This window comes from Lepidochelys kempii, chromosome 21, assembly GCF_965140285.1.
Source record: "Lepidochelys kempii isolate rLepKem1 chromosome 21, rLepKem1.hap1, whole genome shotgun sequence".
Lineage (NCBI taxonomy): Eukaryota > Metazoa > Chordata > Testudines > Cheloniidae > Lepidochelys > Lepidochelys kempii.
Window position 1 is genome coordinate 8,139,472 of NC_136400.1, and position 23,155 is coordinate 8,162,626.

General features: G+C 49.4%; 1 protein-coding gene across 7 annotated transcripts in view; it reads right to left on the minus strand.

Moving 5' to 3' along the window:
- SOX13 (SRY-box transcription factor 13) overlaps positions 1–23,155 on the minus strand; it is a 90,752-nt gene that overhangs the window by 48,007 nt on the left and 19,590 nt on the right. For 2 of the 7 annotated variants that reach the window (XM_073319826.2, XM_073319824.2), the window contains exon 1: positions 12,885–13,052. The exons of 1 other annotated variant lie outside the window; for it this stretch is intronic. The gene's annotated coding sequence lies outside the window, so the exon portion shown is untranslated. Of the gene's footprint in view, positions 1–12,884; positions 13,053–23,155 lie in introns of those variants that run through there. 4 more of the 7 variants (XM_073319831.2, XM_073319832.2, XM_078849786.1 and 1 more) reach the window with 3 other exon arrangements.

Sequence of the window (23,155 nt, forward strand, 5' to 3'; positions counted from 1 at the left end):
GAGGGCTAAGGAACTGAATTTCAGAGCGAGCTGGGAGCCTAACCCTCTTTTCAAAGGAGCCTTGTGCCCTGTTCATCCTCGCGAAGGAACACAGCACAGCTCGACTGCGACAGGGGCATAGCTGCATCCATCCAGGGACGCTGTAAACAGAGCATCTCACGTCAGGAAGGGAGAACATGCCACCATCCCTTCTAGGCCTACTAAAGCCACTGCAGAAATGTTCCTCTTCACCGAAGCATGACAAGGATCCAGCCCGAGATAACACCAACACTGCATCTCACCCTTTTAGAGCTCACCCCCTCCTGCCTTCATTTTCTAAATGTATTCTTGGCATTTGCTTTCATGTTTCCAAAGGAAACTCCCACTGAGGCCCCCTGCCTCCTGTCCATCACCTGCAAGCATTGGACCCAGCAGGAATCCATTCACTTTCACACTGTCTCTCATGGGAAAGAGGGGGAAAGAGGAGGAAGCGTCTTTTGTTAGCCCCAAGGAGTCACTTAAGCATCTGAGCACGTAACAAAGACCCAAAGGTGTTGGTGTTTTAAGGAGCAGTGATGCTAGCATTGTCCTAGGCATGGATCTTGCAGACTCACACTTGAGACACAGCCCCTTTCCCCTTGCATCTGAGGAGCTAAAGAATACCTAGTTAGTATGGAGTTTTGCCACTGATTTCAACAAGGCCAGCTCTTCTGCTGGTGCATATCCGTATAGCTCTGTCCACTTCAATGGAGCTGCAGCAAGTGCCCCGGCTGAGAACAGGACCTTTAATCCTTATCTGTCTCTGCTCCGGCTGGGCCCCTTCTTGCCAGAGGTAATTGGGAAAGTGCCCTCGGAGGTTGGGGGGAGCAGGCTGTTTCATTTCATTTACTGCGCAACACTAAAGAAGCAGAGACTTTCAACTGAGGAAGCAGCCGCTCCAAGCAGCCAGTCCCCCAGCTCGGGGAGAAGCATTTGCTTTGTTCTCCACTTCTGGCCAACGGACAAGAGGCTCTTTGTGTCTCTCCAGCTCCTGAAGCACCTGTTCCCTCTGCCACCCCATTCTCCCGGTGTGTCCTTATTTATCCCCGTGTTCCGCAGCATGTTCTTCTGAGCCAAGAGCCTTGGCAGCCCCTGCCTACACCTGCCTCGGCCTGGCATGCCCGCCTCGGGACCGGCTAAGCGGAGTCCGAGGGCAGGCACAGTTGCCCCCCACACACACACACACAGAGCTATGTTTACACCAGTTGTTTATTTGGGGGAGGGCAGGGAACGAGGGCGGAGCAGGGAGGATGAGAGCAAGTGAAGGCATTTAACACTGGCCTGACAAATTCACACTTGGCGGCAAGAGTCATAATGCGGCCAACTGCCAAGCTGCCTGCTGTTCTCTGCATGACCCAGTCTGAGAGAGGGGCTCAGAACACTGCTGGTGTTGACCCGGACTGAGCTGGGACCCCCCACGAGGGATCGGGGCCGCACCACAAGAGCTGCACTCTGAAAGCTCCACAAGAGGGGTCGGCCCCATTGACTAGGTCGTTGCTGCTTGGGATAGGGCATCACAGGCTTTCACGAGGCTTCACACCGAAAATGAGGACCAGGGCAAGCTCACCCGGAGCTGGGTAATCAGGAGAGCTCAGCACATGGGGTGTAGTGCTCTACTGAAAACCTGGCCCCAACCCTGGGTGTTAAGCGCTTCTTCAGCTGGCCCCCAGGGCCTGATCCAAAGCCTATTGGAGTGAATGGGGGTCTGCCCTTCCAGGGCTGGGAGGTATGTAAAACCCAAGGCTCAGAGCCATCGCCTCCTGCTCCAACCTCACGCTACACGTCCATTTAATTTACACACAGAGAGTCAGCGATAGGCTGAAGAATCAACGCCTGAGTCCAGGTTTCTCTCCCTTTTGCTTTAGCCAGGCTGCTGTAGCCGCAGAGCGCTCTCTTGCACTGGGGAGGGGAGCGCTCTACCCGGGCACTGCCGATCAAAAGCAGAGGAGAAAACCGCCTGCTCTCCCCTCCCTCCTAGCTCAAGGATTTCTAAACAAAAAAAAAAACAGTTAGCACCAGTTGTCAAGGAGGCTGTAAACCTTTAATGGCGTCACACCATCGCATGCCATATTGTCCCCACCAATCAATCACTCTGGGGTTCCCCCTACCCCAAAACACACCCCTCTCTGGCCTGGGAGGAGAAGCACCGGCATGCCCGCAAGGGATGGACGGACAGACACACACACTGCTTTAAGTGTGACCAGCAGACATGGCTGTATTTTTGTAGACCAGTCTGTGTTTATTGCCCACTCCACCCCGCTGGGCCCACAGTGCTCTTGTAATACGTTCTAAAAGTCAAGACACTGCATTCCTGCCTGTCCTAGCCATCAGAATCATTTCAGTGTCTCCTCCAGAGCTTATATACAGGCAAGAAAGGGCATGGACTTGTGGTTCAAGACACAGGACTGGCATTCTAGTCTGGAGACCTGGATTCTAGTCTCAGTCCTGTCACAAGCTTCCAGTGAAGCCATGGGCAAGTTGCTTCCCTTCAGTGCACCTCAGTTCACCCCTGTAAAATCAGCGTGTTATTTACAAGTGGGGCTGAGAGACTAACTTGTCCATGAAGCAGTTTGAGATCTACACCAGAAAGGTTCTAGTTAAAGGTCCAAATTGTTATCCTCCATCAACAGCCCAGCACAATAGCACTGTAACTACAGCAGTAGAATTATATGGGCATATGTCTGCTGGTAGATAGACAAGGCCTTAAGGCACGCTCATGTACAAACCTCTCGCCCCAAGAGATCTCTCTTTTCTGCCATCAGAGCAAGGTACAATAATAGACCAGAGGTCTCTATTAGTCTAACAAAAGAGAAACTCTGGAATTCCATTCCAGCATGCCCATAATAAATGCTCCACACCCACAGAAACTGCCTGCAACCTGTGGCCTCACCCACCATGGAAGTTTCCCAAAATCTTCCCAATGCTCCCTCCCTCCAATGAATACAGCCCTGCAGCTTTCAAATTCCACCTGTCCTGCAGGAGATTTCATGCCCTGAAAGGTGAATTCCATTGAACAACACTGGATTCCCGCACTGCCAAGCACAAGCGTTCAAAAATCACGAGTGGGGCCATTCAAGAATCTTGAGCTTGACTTAAAAAATCAACCCATCTTGGTTTCATTTATTTGTCCTCTTGTTTTTGAGACTCTAGGGATCATGTTTTCCAGACTTTCTCCACAATGGCTAGAAAATGACATTTCATAAATTAAAGCAGAGACTCTCGCATAAATCACATGACTCCAGGAGCTGGGGACTTAAAAACCATCACATATCACCAGACAGGCGATAAAATCATGCGAGTTGGCAACATAGCATAAGTCTCCAGGGGCCTGATTCTCACTGACATTAAGGCCCCTTTATAGCACTCTGGCAGGGCAAACAGGCCTCAAAACGAGAGAACAAGGGGGGCTCCCATGGCCATTTATCACCCCAAAGCTCTTTGTTCAGTCTCACATACCTTGGCCTCTTCCGTCTATCTCCCCTCCCCCCATACCCAAATGTTTCTCTTCCTTCCTAGGCCTGGCTCATCCCGTGGCTCCCTGCTGGTCCCATTCTGTTAAGTAAATGGAATCTCTGCCTAGCACTGATGGCTCTGTTGTCTCCTGGAGAGGGGGAGAGGGGGACTGGTCCACTGGACACTCACTAGGGACACTCACTAGGGTAACCTGTGACAGGGGCAGACATCCTACCAGCTCCTATTTCGAGCAAATATGTGCCACTGTGCCAGAGCTTCTTTGGATGAGCAGGGCTGGCTGCTGTCAAGGTCATGCTTAATAGGTGCCCAAAGCCAAGGATGGATGGGGCTTTCTGGCTCAATTCTCCCCCACCCTGCCAACAACAGGATGCGAGCAACCCCCACAGACTTCAGTGGGAGCGATTTGTATACTGTGGATCAGGACGGGTGCAAGAACTGGGCCCAGGATGTTCCACTTCCTGGTCTGCCACACAGCTCCAGGACAAAGTCTGACTGGTTATTTATATTAGTGGTTCTCAACCTTTCCAGATGACTGTAACCCTTCCAGGAGTCTGATTTGTCTTGCAGACCCCCAAGTTTCACCTCACTTAGAAACTACTTGCTTACAAAAATCACACACAGAAGTGTCCCAGCACACTCGTACTGAAAAATGGCTTCCTTTCTCATTTTTACCATGTAATTAGCAATTGGAATATAACTATTACACTTACATTTCAGTGGATAGTATAGAGAACAGTATAAACAAGTCATTGTCTGTATGAAACGTTAGTTTGTCCTGACTTCACTAATAACGTAGCCTCTTGTAAAACTAGGTAAATGTCTAGATAAGGAGTTGATGTACCCCCAGGGATATGCATACCTCTGGTTGAGAACCACTGATTTATATTGTAGTCCGTAGGCTGCTACCTCTCTCTGCATCCCAACAATCTGCAAACGGGGGTTCAAAAGTGTATATGTAGCAAAGATTAATGTACCAGCAACGCTGAGAACTTCACACAAAACCCCACAGAATTAGAATAAATTATTCCAGGCCTCCCCAAGCCCACTCCAAATGTGTTATTAACCATTATTTTGTACTGCAGGAGCACCAAAAAACCCCGATCAGGAATCATTGTGCTAGGAGCTGTACGTACACAAATCGCAAAAGGAGAACATCTGCCCTGAAGGGCGCAGGATCTGGTAAGAGCAGCACAGGGAAGAAGCAGTACTCCAAAGGAGACTTTTCTGGCTATGTCTACACTACGGACTAGGCATGCGAGTCCCCTACACACGTACACGTTCTCAGGTCAGCTGAGTATAAATAGCAGTGTAGATGTGGTAGCACAGGATACCGTCAGCAGAGGCACAGCTGAGCCACGACGAGTCCACCCCACAAGTTTCAGGCAGGTGTGCATTTGGCCCTGCTCAGCCGTGCCTCCATGGCTTCTACCTGTGCTTCTGTGGCTACGCTGCTATTTATACCCATGCTAGCTTGAGGACAGCTAGCCCAAGTAAGTGTACACGAGCAGGGTCGTCACATCCCCGGCTTGCCGTGTAGACATAGCCTCTGTTCTACCAATTCCAATTAGGGGCAAATCATTAAAACCCCCAAATCCTGAGCCAGGATCAGTCAATTGGCCAATCCCAGGGCACTGTTTACAAGCCAAGCGTGCTTTGGTTGGGTTTGGCTCTCTTTTTTTTTTTTTTGCTATTTAGCACTAAATTTGTAGTCTGCGACTCCATTCACCTCCCCGATATCTGGAACAAGCAGGGAGCAAGAAGCAAAGGGGCTGACGTCTGCTCATCTAGAAGCCTAGGCTTAAGCTCACTGAGGTCGGGACTGCTATTAACTCTCTGTCTTTACAGCACGTAGCACAAGGGGTCTCATGCTCATTGGCCTCTAGGCACTATTGCAACATAAATGTTAATAATAGATGTGACCACAACGGTGCTAACACTGTTAATAAGGTGGTTTGCGAAGTCTTGTCTACACTAGATTTTGTGTCATGAAATTCCATCACCCAATGAAGTGAGCTGTAACTCACGAAAGCTGATGCTCAAATAAATTGGTTAGTCTCTAAGGTGCCACAAGTCCTCCTTTTCTTTTTGCGAATACAGACTAACCCAGCTGTTACTCTGAAACCTGACATCCCCACAATAGCTCCACCAGAGGGAGAGGGCTAGGGTAGACTGGCCACTGGCATTTTAACCACCACATCCTCCAAACTAACTAGACCAAGGGTTCTCAAACTGGGGGTTGTGACCCCTCCAGGGGTCACAAGGTTATTACGGGGGAGGGGGGCGGGTCGCGAGCGGTCAGCCTCCACCCCAAAACCCCACTTCACCTCCAGCATTTATAATAGTATTAAATATGAAAAAAATGTGGTTTTGACTTATAAATGGGGTCACACGCAGAGGCTTGCTGTGTGAAAGGGATCACCAGTACAAAAGTTTGAGAAACACTGAACTAGACTGACGCTTGTTACTAGTCAGTTTCGATTTCTGTCTTTTGCATGTTAACACAGGGCTGCAACCATTTGGGTAGCAAACCTCAGGGAAGGGCAGCGACCCAAACATGCGACAGCAACAACAAAAGCGAGGAAGCTATTTTTGCTAATTTCTTGAAACATTTCTATTAACACAAGGGTTTGGCAGTCCTTTTAAAAAACAAACAAACAGAAAACCCCACAGGACCCGAATCTCCTCTCACTTATACCATTAACCCCATGGAATCACTCAGCATTTTCACCTGGGTAAGGGCGAAGTGAATCAGAGCCCCCAGAAACCACTTTCAGAATCTGCACTACCCACCATCCCTTTAACTCACTCGTGCAAAATTCAACTCAGCTGCTGTCTCCTTTTCCGGCAAGTAAAGTATTAGTAGGGTTTTTTCCACCATCACTAAATCATCATGAAAGGCCAGGCCAGTAGATTTTGTGCCTGGACTAGTAAATTCTCACATCAAATTTTCAAGGCTGCTTTAATTATAAGCCATTTTACCTCACTCACTTCTATGATAAGAAACCTGGGGGGGGGAGGTGCCCTGGACTGCGAAGGCACTAGACTGCATCTTTTGTAATGGCCACATGCCTAAAGCCAGCATAGATGGCAATGGAGCATTACATTATGGAAAAGTAGAATTTCAGATACTTCTCCCAATGTGCATTCTTCAGCTATATGGCTACAAATCGTGGCAGGAACTGAAAGGGAGCGAAAAAGAACAGAAGTAGCTTTCAACTTGAAAACAATGTTTACTTAAGACCACTGCAAAAGCACTGGGCAAAGTCTGGGGTATTAGTTTCAATGTTTGGAGGGCTTCAGGCTCTGCCTGAGCACAGTTTAAGCACATGCTTAACTCTAAGCAAGTTTAAGTCCTTTTGACTTCAACAGTCACAAGATTAAATAAGGTTTCCTGCTCTTTTTTTTTTTTTTTAAACTGACCCACCCAAATGGCTGGGACACTTTTGTGATGAGCCAGAGCAAAATGCAGCAGCCGCATTCTGTCTGCCAAATCCTGGCCCATTTTTATCCCGTCTTTATCACTGATCTGGTGGAACTCATTCAGACCAAAGGCCATTGTGTAGGACTGGACCCGTTCCAGGATCGGACACATGGCCTTAGAGCAGGTGGATTCAGTGCAGAGTGGGAAGAAGGGCTTCCAAATAACAGAAAATCTTCCAAAAGTGGCTGCCTCTGGCTCTGCCAACTTCCCTCCTGTTTAAACTGACAGCAGTGCTCCAAACCCAAGAGATTCTCAGTCAAGCCTGAGGGGGATCCAATGATTAGAAGCTCATTAGAGTGCGGGGCAAAATTTGGCCTGAAATACTTGTACACGGCTCTCAATGAAGTCAGGGGCAGCTTTACAGTGTGCAGTAGAGAGCCTATTGAGCTCACAGGGGATATTTCCCAAAGGGAAGGGCCAAGGGCGAATGGTGCTATAACTTATTGCATTGTGACAATTTACTGCATTGCTGGGGCGGTAATAATTTATGTCCCTCCTGTATGTTCTGCACTGCACTCGGCATACTGTCCACACTCGACCAAAGAATAATGCCAGCTTTTCATAAACTGATTTCTATAGTGGTGTATGGAGGAATGGGTTAGCAATCATGCGGCTCATCTCTGAATGTTTTTTTAAATACATTTTTTTGTAGAAAATGCAGCAGCAAATACACCTCCCCTGCCAAAACAATGTATTTGAGCATTTGTGGACGCGGAAGTGGAAGACATAAACCTAGACCAGAGCTCTACAAGCAACGCGTGCATGCTCCTAGCAGCACCCTTTTGTTAAATGCCGTCTCCAGCATAACAGCAGCTATTTCAACATCCACTGTTACCCATACACACAAACCCCAAAACAACATTTAGTGTTTACAACCTGAAGACCTAAAGCCAACAGGAAGGTGCTCTCACGGCAGTCTGCCCAAGCAGGTCTCAATCCGCTTTGCGCTGGCAAGCGCAGGATATCCGAGTCAGCGGTCTATGTTCCGTGTTGCAGATCGCTGGCCCTCCAGCCCTTCGGTTCTACAGACTGACTCTCAAGACACCTGTCTACACTGTACGGTTCTACAAACAGCAGTGATCTAGCAGGAAGGGCTCTGCACCCCCAACCGAAGACCAGCTCATTTGGGGCTCATGCTGCCACACTAATGGGCCTCTACCACGGTACGGGGATGTAGGACTGAGAGGAGTCCAGTCACCATGGCACATTAGGCCCTTGGCCTCTGCTGTGTACCAACTCCAAGGAGCCAATTGTGATGGTGACACCTCTGCAGGGAACTAAACTGAGACCCACAATCTCAGTTCACAGCCAGGAGACGGCCAGCAGGTTGGACTTGAACCTAAGACCTTAAAAATCCCTGAAGCTCATTTCCAATTCCCTGAGTCACCCCTCTCCCCACAAGCTGTTTTTAATATTAGTGACTGTCGCTCGGCCTAATAAGTCTTGATTCCAGGAAGCACACAGACAGAGTGTGAAAACGGCAAGTTCAGGCAGGCGCTCTGGGGGCCTCTTGAACAAATAGCAAATGTAAAAATAAACCCATTGAAAGAATAGATTTACTGTGCTTACGTCGCCACACACTTTGCACTCACAGCAGTGCCCTTTCCAGTACCCCAGGAACCAAATTAAACCTCTCAAGTGAGGAACAATTTTAAAAGCCAGCTCCAGTTTAACCAGCTACCAAATGCCAGACTGGTCAGAGCTGCACATGTAAATCCATTTATAATAGACAGTCAGTCAGAGTGATTTAAAGTCAAGCTATTTTTGCTGGTCAAGACTGCTTTCTGTAGGGGGTTGTTTGGGTGCTTTGGTTTGGCAAGCATAGAAGGAGAAAGCATCGCAGACAGAGACACTTGGCTGGATAAAGCTAAGAGACTGTGTTGGGATATTTGTTTCAGAGAGGGAGATTTTAAAATTGCCAGAACTCACTCAGTAAAACAGTCCAAAAAACCACCTCCTCCTCAGGAAATTGGTTTGACAGGGAGGAAATTTCATGGTCACCCCAACCCTACTGCCACCCATCTACAAAGAGTATCCAGCTAACATTGAGAAGGACAGAACAGATTCCCAAGGCAGATCTGGAGTGGGAAGTTCTTCTATGACAGAAAGTGATTCTGGAATCTCAACCCGCGGCAGATGTACTCTCAGTACAGAGATTAAACAAACCTACATCGAAAACGGAGGGTCAGTAAAAAAAAAATCTCTGTAAAGGGGCAAGATCACTTAGAAACATCTCTCTCCTGCTTACCCTTACATTTTCCAGACTTCACCTGTATTTTTGAAGTGGAATATGGGTTCAGAGGCTTTGATGTTTTAAAACAAAAGTTGATGGTCAAAAGGATGGAGTGTGTAAAAGTTAAAATAAACTACAACGAATTTGCATGCGTCACAAACACAAGCAGCTGGGCACAATACATGGTTAACTGGATGAAATTCTCAGGTGTGTTATACAGAGGCCAGACTAGATGATATAATTGGCCTTAAAATCTATAATCCAAAATCACGTTTTCTGTACTTAAAGTATCTTAGAAGATGTAGCTGAGACTTAAACAACAAGTGACTATTGTCAGCAAGTTTTTCCTGGGTGGCATCCCTGATTAGCATAAAATATTGGAAGCTATTAGCCTGAGGTGGAAATAAGCCAGCTTTCTAATTGTTTGCACATTTCACATGAAAACCTATCACTCACCTCTCCCTGAGCCATACATCTCTTCATTTCTCTCTCCTACCGCTATTATTTTAACTTTTTTATTGAATTATTTAACTCTAAAGCACTTTGAGGGTGCTGTATGGGTGAAATACACTATCCAAGGTGAAAATTGGTCTACTTAACCTCCAAAACTGATGGTCGTAACTGTCTTTTTAAATTTACTACCTAACCACTATTCCAAAAGGTGCGTGAAATTCACCCCAGTGCACTATTGCAATTCACCTCTGACACTATTTATGTATTATTTGTATAGTACCAACAGTTGTGCTCTATATGTTATATAGAGACTGGAATAACAACAAAGGGGACAGATGTGCATGGGGGGACTCCTGGTCCCACTGACTGCAGTAGGGTCAGGATTTCATCTGTAGTCCCTGTCCAATACACAGGGCCTTCTGGTTTGGAATGAATTTGGGCCTCTAAAGTACTGAAACTCACTTTCAAGCTGGTCATAAATGCTGGCTTAATGATAATTCACACTAAAGGAAGATCATAATATTAAAATTGCTAGGTTTGTTTTAGTTTAGGTACCAGAAAAAGTGACACAGCTCAGCATTTATTGCACTAAAAATCCTTTCTGTTGGTAGCCCTATTATTGTAATTTTGTTATTAAAGAAAAAAAAAAAACTATTTACAAAGCCTAACATCGGAGCGCATCACACAGCAATCAAGTTTTGTTGCACGGATTTCATAACACTCTTCCTTGCTTCTAAACACACAGTATAAATATTTCCTTTGTGGAATCCTTTGAGTTGATGCGATCACTGGGAAGAAAAAACACATGAAAAAGCCAGCAACAAACAACAAGTTAAAGGACCAGGTGGGATATTTACAAGTTGTGTATGATTCTCTCTGCTACACTTTCTATAGGAGCAATGACTGGGATTCTGGTATATGCAGTCCCCAAAGATGCAGCATGTTAGTAAATAAAAGCTGCATAAATGTACCATGACATTTCTTTGTGGAAGGGTGGAGGGAAGAAATAAGCGGCGTTTAGAATTTTAAAATAATTGCAAAAAATAAATCACTCCATCCAAGGGGGAGATTCCAGCTACCAGCTCATCTTGCACCTTACCATCTTAGCCAATATGTGTCTGCCTGTTTATTTTACCACATGCGTGGTGACCTCTGCTGGTGCCTGTGTCTATGGAGAGTGTCACCCAATCTATTGCCCATTTTACTATGAAATCATTGTACTGCGGAGACCCACAGACTGGCTGGCGAGACGGTGCCCCTGCTCAGTGAGAAATGTCATAAATAAGCCATGAGGGGAGAGGGGGAGAAAGTGTCTGCTTCTTTTCCCAATTGTAGAGCCCCACACAAACCCTTCCCCTGGGCTCTCACCCAATCCCACAGAATCCATTACACCTGACCTGTACCATTAAGTCAGTAACCTACTAAATCCAGTGACGCCTGGCAATAATCAAGGCCCTTATAATGTCCAGTTACGGAACAGGAAAGGCCAGGCTAGGCTAAACAGAAAAATGTGAGAAGCAACAGAAAACCTGACAGTCTGGTTTTATGCAAAGGGGGGAGCGCAGAGTGAGAATACAGGGGTTAACGCCTTCCTTGCCAGGATTATTACAAGTGCTCTGATGTAGTCCCCAGCCTAGGATCTGTTTGTGTCTTAAAGATCCAAGCACACTGGGGGACACTATTGCAACCAGTGGACTTTCCGGAGGGAGAAACTTGTTTTGTTTTGTTGTTAAACTGTTTTAGGTTTAATTCAAAACAAGTGGATCTCCCCCTCCCCCATAAAGGCGGGGGAGACTTGGCAGGTTTGGGAAGAGGGGAGGAATCAAGTTAAGATTTGCACAAGGAAATAAAAGCCCCGCAAGCAAAGGGGCAGGGGTCAGAACCGCAAAATCCCTCCCTCCTTGTGCCTGCAGGGCATGGGAGCTCAGTGCATTGAACCTGAGAGCTGCCCAACTCCCTGCAAGTTACACGGGCTGGCAGGGCTCAGCGGGGGGGATCCCAAAGCGGACGGGGGAGGCATGGGGGGGTGTGGGTATGTGAGAGAGAAGGTAAAGGGGGGATGGAAGGGGGTGAAGGGGGCAGTGCACGGGGCTGGCAGGGGATTTAAAGGGAGTAGGGGTCAGAAGCAGGGCTGGGGGGGTGAGACGGAAGGTAAAGGGGGGGATGGAGGTAGGTGAAGGGGAAAGTGCACAGGGCAGGAGGGGGGATTTGAAGAGAGCAGGGATCAGAAGCGGGGCTGGGGGGGTGAGAGGAGGGGAATGGAGGGGGAGAAGAGGGGCAGTGCACAGGGGGGAGAAGTGGGGCAGGGGTCAGAAGCGGGGCTGGGGGAGGATGAGAGGAAGGGGGCAGAAGGGGGCAGCGCACGGGCCATGGAATTTGAAGGGAGTAGGATTCAGAGGCGGGGCTGGGGAGCGGGATAAGAGGAGGGGGGTGGAAGAGGGATAAGGGGGGCAGTGCACGGGTGGGGGGGAGAAGTGGGGCAGGGGTCAGAAGCGGGGTTGGGGGTGGATGAGAGAGGAGGGGGAGAAGCGGGGTGAAGGGGGCAATGCACGGGGCTGGGGGGGAATTTGAAGGGAGCAGGGGTCAGAAGCGGGGCTGGGGGGCGGGATGAGAGGAGGGGGGATAACAAGGGCAGTGCATGGGGCGGTGGGGGAAGTGGGGCAGGGGTCAGAATCGGGGCTGGGGGGGATGAGAGGAGGGGGGCAGGGGTCAGAAGCGGAGGTGGATGAAAGGAAGGGGGCAGTGCACGGGGCTGGGGGGGGAAGTGGGGCAGGGATCAGAAGTGGGGCTGGATGAGAGGAGGGGAGCAGAGGGGGGATCAGGGGGGCACTGCACGGGTCCAGGGGGGGAAGTGGGGCAGGGATCAGAAGCGGGGCTGAGGGGGGGGATGACAGGAGGGGGACAGGGGTCAGAAGCGGGGCTGGGGGGTATAAGGGGGGCAGTGCACGGGGGGGGGGAACTGGGGCAAGCATCGGAAGCGGGGCTGGGGGGGATGAGAGGAGGGGGGCAGAGGGGGAATAAGGGGGGCACTGCACGGGTCCGGGGGGGGGAGTGGGGCAGGGATCAGAAGCGGGGCTGAGGGGGGGATGAGAGGAGGGGGGCAGGGGTCAGAAGCGGGGCTGGGGGGGATAAGGGGGGCAGTGCACGGGGGGGGGAAGTGGGGCAAGGATCGGAAGCGGGGCTGGGGGTCCCCGAGGTCCCCCCTGGGACGCGGGCGGCACTTACTACTCTGCCGGGCTGCGTCCTCGGGCAGCCCCCGCCCGCGGCTTGGGCGCTGCGCCGCGCCGGGCGCCTCTCTCGGCTGCCCCCCTGCGGGGCCGGCGGGGCGGGGAGGCGGCGGCTGGGGCCGGGCTCCCTCCCGGGGCCGGGCTCCCTCCCGGGGCCGGGCGGACTGGGATGCTGCGGGCGGCCGGTGCGAGTCGCGGCGGCGGCTGCGGGCTCCGTGCAGCGCCAGCCCCCGCCCCCGCGAGGGGAGTTGCCCCAGCGCGGCGGAGGGAGGGAGAAGGGGAGGCACAGCCCGGCCGGCCGGCCCCCAGCTGCCGAGGGATCCCCCCTCCCACGCGCCGGGGCTGGGCTTGCAACGGGAGCAGTCCCGGGCCAGGCTGCCCTCTGCCTCTCCAGGCAGCGCCCGGCTGCTAGCAACTCCCCAGCCGGCTTCCTCCTGCCCCGGCCCCACTCCCAGCCACTTCAACCGGCGGCCAAAGCGCCCCTCCCTACCCTCGCTCGTCTGCCACAAGGCGACCCCCGCCCCCGTTGCTTTAGCCGACTGGGGCTGGGTAGCATCGAGTCGCTGCTGCTAGCTCTGGGTCTCCAGGGCGCACTTTGCCTGGCTCAGGCCTCTTGTCGGGGGTCCTCCCGTGTGCTGTCTCCCCAGACCCCGCAACCAGCACCTGCGCCCCCCCCCCCCCAGTCGCCCGGTCACTTGCACATGCTCCCCAGAGCCCCACCTAGGCTGTGGTCCTGCTGGGCTTCTAGTTTAACCCCTGAAGAGACAATGTGGCCGGCAAGCAAGGAACACAACACAGGCTTAGCCATACTCCCTAGACTTTTAAAGCTCTCCAGACTTACAGGTCTTTGTTGTTTTCAAAGTCCTGACGTGTCCCCTCCCCTAGTCTGAGCTCACCCTGGCTGTGGGTTGCCAGCCTTTCAGGCTGGGCAGAGTCCCTCCTGGCTTCTCTCTCCTATAGCTGCTTATATGTGGCAATGGCTGGCGCCTGCACAGAGCACAACCCCGGTCTCAGTCCATGAAACATGTGCTCCACGAGGCATGCTTGCCCAGATTACAGTCTTGATGGCTTCTCCGTGATCGTCCTTCAAGGTGTCACGACCCTCTCCCAGGTCGGGCAGCTGTCTAGGATGCAGTGCAGTAAGCCGCTCCGTTTAGACTTGTGCAGTCCCATAGTACCACACCAAGTTCATCAGCTGATAGGTACGTCCCACCCCTGTCGCAAGGACCGCAAGGACCATCTCAAAGCACTCCAGGGTCACACTGCGATGGAGTAAAGCTTCAGGAGCTGGCCTGGGCCAGATGTGACGTGTGTGGCTGCTGCCCTCATGCAGACAGCTGGGGATCCCTGCCCACTCCTCCCATCTTGATTTCATGGTAGAATCAGATGGGGAAGAGCCTTTAAGAGGCCCTCCATCCTGCACACCAGCTTGCGCCTGTGGATCGTAGACCAGCCAGGAAACCAGCACACCTAGGTTCATAGATCCCTAGCTTTTAAGGCCAGAAAGGACTGTTATGAAATATGATCATCTAGTCTGACTGCACAACACAGGTCAGAAAATCTCAACCAATAATTTCTGCATCAGGCCCCTGGGTGCTATTCCCCATTCTGCCACAGGCTTGCTGGAAAGTCTCTCAGGCCCCATGAGGGTTGGCATGGTGTAAAAACCTCTCAACAGACAGCTGTATGATCTGGAACAAGTCCTGGCCCCCCTCTCTGTGCCTCAGTTTTCCCGTCTGTAAAATGGGGGTGATGTTACGCAGCAGTGTTACTGAGTCTGAGATGGCTGAAAGACACTAGGTGTTATTTATTGCTTGGGCACCCAAAAGTTACTATTAGAATTTGGGACAATCAGAGATTTAAAATTTAGGACTTAGCCAAGTCTTGCCCTGTTCATGCACTGGGTAAGGCCGCAGAGGGAATCTCCAGTTCACATTGCTGCTGGGGGGCTGCTGTTCAGGCCACGCTCCCGCATGCGTGTGTTGACAGGCCCATGTCCTAATGCCCAATTTTTAAATTTCTTGTGACAACAAATATGTCGTCCTGCTGACTTTCAAAAGCAGCAATCACATCTGCCTTCCCTCTGCACCAGCATCAAGGAGGATGTTTTCATTCCCAGAGATGGATTGAAAAGCTATTTTGAATCTGGAGCACTTTCCCCAGGAGATTATAATTCTGGTAGCTGGGAAGTCCCAAAAGCAGAGCTCAACTTCCTTGGAACATGCCTGGTCTAGTTAAAGTTATAGAAACAGCCCATCTTTCTGAATCTGTCATGTGAGAGCCCCAGTGACTAATTAGTTCCTTTGTCCAGTCTATTAGCAACCACAGTAACACTCCGGTTTCAGAGTAGCAGCCGTGTTAGCCTGTATTCGCAAAAAGAAAAGGAGGACTTGTGGCACCTTAGAGACTTACAAATTTATTGGAGCATGAGCTTTCGTGAGCTACAGCTCACTTCATCGGATTGCCTTGCTGCTAAAAGGCAGTGTCTATTTAGAGCAAGATACCAAAACATAGAATCTCCAACTCTGTCTCCTAGCCAGATGTAAAGCGTGCACAGATACATAGATTTCAAGGCCAGCAGAGATCACTCTGCTCACCGAGTCGATAAAACAGGCTAAAGAGCAGCACCCAGTAAAACACTCTTGTGTTACCGTTGTAAGACGGTGGGGTGGCCCGTTCAAAACGGGCCTCATTTGCAGCACACAGGTATCCACATCACAGGACACACCACCACAAATGGCTCTTACTGTTTTCAGGCTCAGCGAAGGCACCAAGGATTAAATTGGTCAGGCTGAACTGCCTTCTGACTCTCAGAGGTGGTCCCTCTAGGCCAGGGGTGAGGCCTGTCTGTGGGGGAAGCCTACACTCCTGCTGCTTGTTTTCTAGCTCGATTGCCATCTCCAGAGCTATCAAATAGAGCTGGTTGGAAATTTTCCAACTGAACGTTTTTGTGCTGGAAATGCCAATTCGTGCAAAACAAAACACGCTGCGGAACGAACACGACTTCCACAAGGATGCAAAGTGCGGAAACATGTCGTTGCTGATGAAATTTCATGGGGGGGAGGGGGGCAAATCAAGAAAAAAACATTTGTTAATGTCAAAAATATTCTGTTTCGACCTTTTCAGAGCAGAACTTTTCCCTGAGAATTTTTGTTTATATATATAATGAAAATGTTGAAATTGGAATGAAACATTTTATCTAAACAAAACATTTTGATTGATCCAAACCTATTCCCCCCTCCCCCCTGGACTTCTGATGATCAGAAATTGCAAAAATTTTCATTTCATTCAGAATGGGGCAGGGGGGAATTGAATATGCAGAATTTTCCTTGCGTTGCTTTCAAACAAATACCATTCCCCAGCACTAGACATGCTAACCTGAAAAGCTGGGATGAGCCAAGGGCAGTTTGAGAACTAAATCCCATTTCAGTGGGTTCTTTTGAAAATTCCAACCACAACAAACTGTGCTACCTTCCCACCAGGCCCTGGGAAGCCCCTTTAATATTGTTAATAATAATAACTTCTATCATAGTAGCACTCAGGGGCCTCACTCAGAATCAAAATCCCATTGTGCTTGGCACCGCACAAACAGAGACACTCCTTGCCATGGAGAGTTTACAGTCTAATAACTCCACTGTAGTCAGGGTGTTTCTAACTTTGGTTTTGTTTGTTTCTCTTGACACCTCACATCAATGCCTAATTAACATTTGGGATAAAAGAAGTCTTTGTTAATGATTCAGTATATTCCTTCAATTAAAGAGCATCCCGCAAGACCTCCAACAAGTCCTCTAGCCAAGCCATGGATGAGCAGACTTGACTGTCCTAACATTTCAAAAGTTAAAAAACACAGGCATATCTGTTACCAGATTTGCCTGTTGCTTTGGGGTATGCTCATTTCTTAGGGTTACTCTTCTGGGGGGGTGGGGAGTTCTGTAATTCTATCAATGTACTGCTTGCATCACTTGTGGTTTCATACGGCACTCTATTTCCCCCTCCTGCAAGTTCCCTCCAATGGAGCTATCCGGCAGGACCTAAGTTCCCCAGGGCTGGGTTCCTCCAGCCCCAGAATCAGATGAACACACACACACACGCATTAACAGAGCACGTCTGAGCGGTCCGGGTCAATCAGCACTCCCAAGCTGACCCTTTATATGTCCCTGGACTCAGCAGGCCGGGTCGAACAGCACTTCCAAGCTGCCACCCTCCTATGCCACAGGTTCAGCACGTCCTCTCCCCACTTTCATGTGAAAATTGTTCTGGTCGTAACCCACTTGATGAGCAAACCCCACAGGATTTTTGGGTGGTGCAGGGATCTTTAGCTTAGGTAAGAGGAGCATTGCTGCAGAGCAAATGGGGAAGCCAAAAACACAAAAGAGAGAGAGAGGGAGGGAAGCAACTAGCTCATCCATAAAAGTTATTTATTGCCAGGTAATAACCATACAAGGAGAGCCAAACAAACCAAACAGTTACAATATTAAATCTAGCTTAAATTTAATTACAAAAGTCAGGTTTAGAAAACTATACCTGATCACAAGTCAGGGTTAGAAAGCGATACCTAGAGTAGGGAAAAAGAGAGAGAGAGAGAGAGCTGGGTTCTCACCACTCTGTGAAGCTTGAACCGGGCGGGGTTCCCAGGTGGTGGTGGTGGTAGCTGAGTGTCCAGAGTGCTGGAAACAGGCAGAGCCCCCAGCACGATCAGTCAGGAGAAGATGAAGTCCCAGTGGAACTGATGCAGATTTTGGATCCAGGCATCAGAACACTTACTTGAGCGTGAGTTGGGGTTTTTGTAGAGAAACAACAATGGTTCAAGGGAGAACACTAGATTTGTTTATGTGTAAACTGATGGCTTAGGGGAGGATACCAAAGTTGTTTTATTCAGGCTAGACAATAGGAACTGATCATTCCTGGCTACAGGCAGTGTTCCTTCGAGGGAGCTCACAATGCAGTTAGGCAGCTTCAGTATTTTGGATACCAATAAAGGATTTATTACTAGAATTGGTCTGATAACTACTGAGCTGGATGTGTGCAGGCGTGGGTTTATTAACATTTGGAGCAGAGATCCCCCATCATGCAGTGCTTCCCTGCTTTTCTGGTCCCAGAGTTCAGTGCAGTTCTTGCCTTGGAATCTCTGTTCCCATTCTGTATGCTAATGGAGATGCCTCCCTGTCCCATCTTTGATGCAAATGGGGCCAGGGGAGTTTCCTTAATCCTGTCACCCTGAAAATCCAGAGGGGTTTAGTTGCCTCCCGCAACCTTTTCATTGCTTTTTGTAAGTCTTTCTTCTGATCAGTTTTGGCTCAAGCAGAGGCTGAGGGTGGGTGGGTGGAGGGTGTCCTTCGTGAGTCAGACAGGCTGGATACTGTGCCCTGGTTCCCCAAGAACACAGAGCTGACAGGTAACACATAAAAATCAGACATATTTCATGCCTTCTGGTTCCATCATGAAGAAGAAAAAAGGGCACGGAGGCAACTTTTGCAAAATCCTTTGCAGGTAACTTTGACTGCATCCCTCTGGGACTGTATTTGTCCCACTGGGCAGCTCCACCAGCAGGCGCTGCTGTAGTTTTTAATCACCACGTCCCATCAGTGGGGCCACCCCAGTGCTAGTGGGGGTCACCAAACAAGTGCTGGCTGTAGCCAAAAGCGTTCAAGGCTGGGAGAAAAGGCCCGAGAGGTAAAGGCATTGGGAATGTTTGGTTCTGGAATACCCTTTCTTTGAAGGGTGTCTCCCCCATAATATTCCTCTGGCTTTTGTTTCTAACAGTCCCCTGCACCTTTTGGGGGCCAGCCCTGCAAATTCCACCATCGCCTTTAGCCTGCCAGCATTTAACAATCACTCCTTTGATCCTGCCTTGATGGGAAAGGGGAAGCCGGGTGAGGTGGGGGGCCAAACACCCACCCAGAGTCAAAAAGAACAAATTGGACAGACAACAATTAACCAAGGGGCCAGGGAGGAACAATAGCCATTGACAATCCAAAAAGAGGGCTGAGAAAGGCTTTGTTCCAGTCTCCATAGCAACAACTAGGGCCAAGGGAGGAGTCAAAGTCCGCTCCCTATACTTTCACTTTCCCTTCAATCCCTCTCCCTTGGATTTACTGAAGAAGTGGCTAAGGGTTGGTAGAGGGAAGGATGCTAGGGCTTGGCCCTCCACTGCCCCTGTGCCTTGAGTGTGGAGAAGGAGGGATGCCTCCTCTGAGATACAAAACATCAGGACATCTGGGAGGATCTGAGCCCAGCAGACTAGACAGCCGGTAGTGTGTATTGAGCATCCTTACAGATTTCCCAAGACAGCCGATCCTGGGAAAAATGGAGAGGTGGCGACACTCAGGCCTGAGGAATGTCAAGCGCTACCGTTCTGAGCTGATGGTGTCTCCCACTCACTTTACAGAAGGACGAGCTATCAAGGATCGGACTCGTTCCCTGCGTGGGTCAGAGCTGGTCTGTTCATAGATCGTGTGCCAGTATAACTATGCCAATGAGAGGTGCGATTTTTCTCACCAGTCTCGTTATATAAGTGGAACCCCTAGTGTGGATGCAGTTATATGGGTAAAAAGGTGCCTTATACCAACATAGTTTATTCCCCTTCCTGCACCAGAATAAGTTAGCCAGGTATACACTACAACTACATCCACACTAGAGAGTTGTACCCCATAGGCGGCACATGGCTAGAGCTGGACAGGGATCAGCCCCTCCAAATCTCTCTCCGCCATCCACCCTGCTGCCCGCAAGCATGCCAGGCTGGGCAGGTAAAGCCCCACATCTGGCAGCACCAGGGAGGGGGCAGGGTGGGGCATCGTCGGGTGATGTTGTGGCAGGCACCTCTGAATCAGCAAGAACCAATGGGCTGGCGCGGGGCCCAGCAGCAGGGACAAAAAACACAGCTGCAGGGTATGCAAGGAGCAGGCACAGGGCTACATCCCCCCACCCCGAGAGTGTGGGCTCCCCCCGCACAGGCACAGGGATGGAGACTCAGTGCCCACAAAGGATATTTTCACCAGCAGCCTAATTGTATTAACTATCCGGCTACAATTACAGCCATGCAACCTGTGTGTGTAGCCAAGGCCTCAGAACGAGGAACAGACAACAGGGAACAGTCCAGGGAGCTCCAGATGAAAGCAGGATTTGTGTTTTTGGTGATGTTCTGTGTAGCCAGCACTGACTCTGTCTGCCCTGCCTGCCCCAGGAAACAGAAGCTGATCAGTTCCGCACTAGGGACCTGACTCCCGGCGCCCATACTACAGGGTAAATCAGGAGTAACTCCATTGAAGCCAGTAAGTGGCACTGCCAGCCAACATGAGTGAGATCAGAATCCGGCCCTAAATTCCCTCCTAATGGCATTTTCAGGTATTTTGCAGCACATTCCTGCTCTTAGCGCTGTTCATTTCTCCTCCACCTTCCTCAGATTTTGGCAAAAGCCCACTGGACACCATGGGCCCCATCCAAAGCCCTTTTGTGTCAATGGAAAGGCTTTGGATCAGGCACTCACCATGTGGGAATTGATGTACACAACTCACTGTGCCTTGGGTTAAGGTTTTGCTCCTGTCCTTGATGTTACAAGGTAGTTGCAGCCTCTCTGTGCAAGAGCCTCTCTCCTTATTGCAAAAAGAAAAGGAGTACTTGTGGCACCTTAGAGACTAACCAATTTATTTGAGCATAAGCTTTCGTGAGCTACAGCTCACTTCATCGGATGCAGTGAGCTGTAGCTCACGAAAGCTTATGCTCAAATAAATTGGTTAGTCTCTAAGGTGCCACAAGTCCTCCTTTTCTTTTTGCGAATACAGACTAACACGGCTGTTACTCTGAAATCTCTCCTTATTGGCTCTGATTCTCAATAGCAGACTGCAGTCTTTGTTATGCCCTCTGATTCAGATACATGGGCGAAACTAAGGACCAGTGGTGTCATGATTAGAAAAATTCAGGGGCCAGAGGAGGGAGGGCATAAATAACTTTATATATGGTTATATCATATCCTGCAAAGTTGGGGGCAGGGGCAAAAAGTGGAGCATATAGACCTATGAAAAGTTGGGGGACACACCAAGATCTGGGGGGGAGCAACTACCCGCCCCGGACCCAAAGGAACTGACACCCCTGCTAAGGACTGCTCCCTGTTGGAATGTTTTTCCACCTTCTGTTTCAAAGTAGTCCCTCGAACCAGGGACAAACCTTGCTCTACTTACTTAGAAATCAGCAGACCTGTCTGCATGAGTAAGATAGGACATATTGGAGCAAACATTTTCTTCCTTCGTTAAATCAAATACCATTAGGCCTGAAGCTGTCACCCAGCTTCTGCTTAGTCTTTGACTCTTGGATCAGCAGCATCTAGCCTGAGCAAGGAGGTAGGACTGGACCCCCTGCTTTGAGCTGGAGTCCGGTTCATTTCAGTATTCCGTTTTACACAGCAGAAGGAACCAGGGACAATCAGGAGGGATGAGGAGGTTTAGCAGGGGCAAGGATTCTGCTGTCTCCAGAGCAGGGGATATGGATGGAAAGAGACAGCCAGTTCCTTTCCTTTTCCCGAGCCCCCTCAAGGGAGCCTAGCACCGTCCTTCTAGCTTGATGAATGCATCTCCCCTTTGCGCCGGCTGCAATATTCCAGCCTCCAGATCTCAGGATACAGTTGACTGAGTCATGGGAATGGCTCAGACAATGGCCTGGCCCTTTTGTCACTGGTCTGAGAGGGCGAGAAGAACTCAAACCTTGCTTCCTGCGAGGAAGTGAACCATTGTTTGGAAGTGGGCATGGGCTTAGTTCCTCACCCACTGTGGGGAAGCTGCAGAAGCAGAATACCCTGACCAGGAGGAGCTCACGCAGATTTTGTTTATTGCTTTAGCTACCCTTTCTTTCAACACATAATCCTGGAAACAAAACTGAGTGCAAAGAGATGGAGTGAGCAACTGATAGCGCTGCCATTGTTTCTCCTGCCCCTTCCATTGCTTCTCCTGCCCTGACCCCTGGGGACTTTATAATCTAATGGGTTTCTAATCTACATAGACCAGATTCTGCAGTCTGCGTGGCATGGATAGGACAGTGGACTAGGACTCTGGAGACCTGGGTTCAATTTGAAGCTCTGCGACTTGCCTTCTGGACAGCTCACTTCACCTCTCTATGCCTCAGCTTCCCCACCTGTAAAATGGGGATAATGATATTGACCTCCTTAGAAAAGAGCTAGCTATTATTATTATAGAACTCCAACTGACTTCAGCAGCAGCTTTACCCAAATCAGTGATGGATAAAAAAGCTAGCAATATCTTCAGGAGTTAGCCTAGTAGTATTAATAATCAGCACCAAATTTAGGTTTGTATTGGGTGTGCTCTGTTGGGTAGAATTCGGGGCTGGGATTCAGGACTCCTGGGTTCTTTTCCCAGCTTGGCCACTGACTGTATATGTGACCTTAGACAGGTCTCTACGGACAAAATGTTCAAAAGTGGCCCTCATTTTGGGTGTCTCAATTATTAGGTGTCCAAATGGAAACACTGTTGGCCTGATTTGCAGAGATGCTGAGCAATCCCAGCTCCCATTGACTTTGACCAGGTTCGGTGGTGCTCAGCATCTCTGAAAATCAGGCCCTGGTTGTCTCAGACTGAGTCCTCAAATACCCCCAAACTAGTGCATGACCATTAACGTAGCCCTGCCTCAGTTTCCCCATCTGTAAAACAGGATACTTCTTTCTCATTGGGGGGAAGAGATTATGATGTTCTGGCTCTCTGTAAAGAGTTTAGAGAGTCTCATAGAAGAGCCGTATCAAAGCCATATGAATACATTTCTAGTGATGCATTTGGAAACTTACACATTCATATAATAGATTACAGTATATGGTGTGTAAAATGTATACACATACACACGTAACATATTAAATATAGTAAAACAACGCTACTGTAGTGTCTGTAAATTCAGTGTCACCCTACTGTATATAAATCTTGCAGCACATATGGTATGAAGGATCACACAAGCCCACATTCATTCCTGGTACAAGCCAACTGAAAGCAATAGAGTTACACCAGGAATGCATTTGGCCCATCACGTTCAGAGTCCTAAGACAACTACTAAATTAAAAGCAGGGTAACCTCTATAAAGAAGAAAAGGAGGACTTGTGGCACCTTAGAGACTAACTAATTTATTTGAGCATAAGCTTTTGTGAGCGACAGCTCACTTCGTCGGATGCATTCTATAAAGAAGAATTCTCTGGCTCATGTTAGTTTGTATCTAATCTTTGCCATCATTTGAACAGCGATTTATATGCACTTTCTGTGTGCGTGTTAACGGTAACAC